Below are 3,818 nucleotides of genomic sequence, written 5' to 3'. Positions count from 1 at the left end.
TAAGGTAAACCTCCCTTTGGTATTCAGACGTTGCTAAACTGACTTCTTTTTTTTTGTCTCTTGGCCTTAGCGATATCTGACTCTTTAGGATTGGGTCTGCTGCTCTATTCTTATGGAAATGACTGAGGTGTGTAGTGAGCTATTCCCCAAATCCTAAAAAGTATACTTCTATTTCAAATTTTCACTTGCACTAAATACGACTCCCTGAACTATTCAGATAGCATCTACTCTTTAGGTAAGAGATTGAAGCCCAATATATAATACACATTAATTACATTAACTCAACCAGTTGTGCAAGTCAATTGGAAAAAGGGGGGTTTGGCTAAGTGGAGGTTTCACTCTCTTGTCAATGCAAAAATGATAGGATATTTTAATTCTTGTTTACACCAACCCACTCTCGCTTAAATGGTCTTGTTTTCATGTACTTTGGATCCTTCCCTATGCGTTCTTATTTAAAAAACAAACTGTTTTGATGTATATTATCCAATCAAAAAAGTACCCAATCATAGGTGCACAGCTCAGTGAATGTCCACACAGTGAAAACGCTCCTCTGACTCACACTTGAGTGAAGAATCACAACAGCACTACAGAAGCCACTTTCTTGCCTCCATCCATGCATTGTTCCTGCCTTCCTCCTCAAAGTAACTACTGTTTTATTTTTCAGATTTTATTTATTTACTCATGAGAGACACAAAGAGAGGCAGAGACACAGGCAGAGGGAGAAGCAGGCTCCATGCAGGGACCCGGATGGGAGGACTCGATCTCGGGTCTCCAGGATCACGCCCTGAGCCAAAGGCAGACGCTCAACCGCTGAGCCACCCAGGTGGCCCCAGTAACTACTATTTTAACTTCCAACTCCATAGATTACCTCTAGCTGTTTCTGAACTTTACATAAATGGAATATTACAGTGTGCACTATCTTGTACCCAGTTTCATTTACTGATCATTGCACTTATGGAACTTTCCATATTATTACCTGTACCTGATGTTCATTAAATTTCTCTGCTGGATAATATTGCAAATCATGAATATACCACAGCATATTTATCTACTTAAATTATTGATGAACATTGGGTTTGTTTTTAGTTTGGCGCTATTACAAGTAGTGCTATGGACATTATTAGATAGTATTTTGATCAACACATGAATTTATTCATTTATTTTAGTTTTTAACTTCTACCTTAGGACATTTATCAATTGCATGTTATAATGACGGCTCATACTTAAAGAAATAAAAGAAACTTGACTTTAAACAATACAATTTTCTTATAGCAGACAAAAGGGATTTCCCTCCTTATTAAACTCTTATTCTAGGACATATCAATTTGTACTCCCTATAAGAGGCATGACATTAAAAAAAAAATGAGTTTTTTCCTTCTGCTTCCAAATTCTTACCCCTAGATGATCACAAGTAGAGTTAAAGGTAAAAAATGAACATTTGCAACACATCATCACAATAATTCCCGGTTGAATTTTTTCCAAATGGCAGATTAAAATTACTGCCAGATGATGAGGAATTTAAAATTTAAAGCAACCATATAATTAATCTGGCAACCTAACTTTGTAACTTAAACCTAGTAAAATAGCTTTGAGGTGAAAAATCCTAATAATTTACATTTATGATGTGATGTGGGAGTATATATACGTATGCCCACATTATAAGTTTGTGGGTTTTTTTCCTTCTCCCAAGATCAATCATGAGAAAAACAGTAATTCATCTAACAATTAGGAAATAAACAGACGTTTTAAAAAATTGCAACAGTGTTTTTCCTTTACATGGTATTATAATAAATGCTCTATAAAACTGTTAGCTTAAGGACCCCTAGGGGGCTCAATGGTTGAGCATTGACCTTTGGCTCAGGGCATGATCCTGGGGTCCCGGGATTGAGTTCCACATCGGGCTCCCCACAGAGAGCGCTTCTCCCTCTGCCTGTATCTCTGCCTCTTTCTCGGTGTCTTTCGTTAATAAATAAATAAAACCTTAAAAAAGTCTGTTAGCTTAGGTAAGAGCAGTCTGTTTTAAGAACAGCATTTATCATTGCCCCAAATGGCTCAGAAAATGTAGTAAATGATAAGATATTTAGCTTGGACTATAGTGGATAATTTTGAAATATGTTCCTCTGGTTTTAAAAGGCAAAGTAAGGGTTTCTCCACTTGCTAAATTATTGGACTTTTCACATAAGAATGTTCTTCAAGTTTTCTACAATGAGAACTTTGGGTATACATTAAGCATCTCTAAAGTATGTACTTTTTAAAAGCAGAACTGTCATGAGATGCATTTGTGAAATTATCCAGATTTAGACTAAATGAAAAACTTGAAAAGGCCTTGAACATTATTAATCCTTTCCCATGTGAAAAGTACAGATATTAGCAGAATATTCACTAAGTAAAATGAAAATATTACCAGGTGTCTAAGGTATGCCATTAGCTATACCATCTAAAGTGGCATTTATTTGGTGAACTGCATTCAGCTCTCAGAACAGTTGCTGCAACTCAGGTAGAAAGAGGCAAATATTCATATAATACGTTAGTCAAGAAAAATATTTCAACTGAGATTTGTCAATCCTCACACCTGAAATCACTTTAGACATTACTGATGGGATATTTGGAAGAGTTTCTGTATAGAAGGTTTTTTAGAGTGACATACAGTGCTTAATGCTTAATGCTTTAAAGAGATGGGTAAAACTCAATTCTCTTTTGTTCAACAATGTCTCATTTACACTACATAAAGCTTAATCTCCAATTCCATTATTCAATGCCTGCCTTCCAATAAGTCTTGCTTTGCTGGTACCACAGGAAGTAAATACATTATAAAAGGCCTCCAGAGGGGCGCCTGGGTGGCTCAGTTGGTTGAGAGTCTGCCTTCAGCTCAGGTCATGATCTCAGGGTCCTGGGGTGGAGTCCTGCATTGGACTCTGCTCAGAGTGGAGTCTGCTTTTCCCTCTCCATCTATCCCTCCACCCTGTTCATAATATCTCTCTCTCTCTCTCTCTCAAATAAATAAATAAAATCCTAAAAAAGAAAGGCCTCTAGATCATTAGGTTCAAATATAATAGCTGGCTTCGTTACATTCCAGGGGCAGGGGAACACTTTCCAATAAATCTCAGGTTGATAAATTTAATTTTCTAAGTATTCGCCATGAAAAGGCAGCAGATGAGTCCAAAAATTTGTTCAAAAATGCCCAAACATGTGTTCCCTCAACGGGCAATTCCAACAACTCCAATCATAACTAGGCCATGGAGAGAAGAAGCACGTTGCAGTCCACAGGAATCTAGATAGGGACTGAGAAAAAATATTCTTTCAGTAGCTACAGCAGACAAAGGCTCACAATTTCTACTCCACGGTGGTCTCACATTTTGTTGAGATGTGCTGCAATAAAACCTAAACTTGACACCATGCTGGAAGTGCTGTGGCTCCATTCATAGTGAGATGGTCCTAGAAAATGATTCACATTAATTATTAATTAATTAATTAATTTTTTGCTTATTTTTAAAGATTATTTATTTATTCATGAGAGAGAGAGAGAGAGAGAGGCAGAGACCCAGGCAGAGGGAGAAGCAGGCTCCATGCAGGGAGTCCGACATGGGACTCGATCCCAGGACCCCGGGATCACGCCCTGAGCTGAAGGCAGATGCTCAACTGCTGAGCTACCTAGGTGTCCCCATATGAATTTATTTTTACTGGTTACATAAATCAGGGGTAACTCCTTTGTCTTTTGGCTGTACATATGTTCATCTTTATCATATACTGCCAAATATTTTTCCAGAAACAGTATTCTATATTTTTGTTTGCTAAATATCTTCTCTCACTCTTTGGAT

The 3,818-nt window shown here is 37.3% G+C and overlaps 1 pseudogene; it reads right to left on the bottom strand.

Annotated features, from left to right (window-relative positions):
- Window positions 1-2,732: 2,732 nt before the first annotated feature.
- On the bottom strand, window positions 2,733-3,439 carry LOC144281733 (uncharacterized protein C3orf38 pseudogene; annotated as a pseudogene).
- Between the last annotated feature and the right edge of the window lie 379 nt (window positions 3,440-3,818).

This window comes from Canis aureus, chromosome 13 (genome assembly GCF_053574225.1).
Source record: "Canis aureus isolate CA01 chromosome 13, VMU_Caureus_v.1.0, whole genome shotgun sequence".
Taxonomy (NCBI): domain Eukaryota; kingdom Metazoa; phylum Chordata; class Mammalia; order Carnivora; family Canidae; genus Canis; species Canis aureus.
The sequence above is the reverse complement of the archived record's forward strand: the minus strand, read 5'-3'. Positions and strand labels throughout refer to the sequence as shown.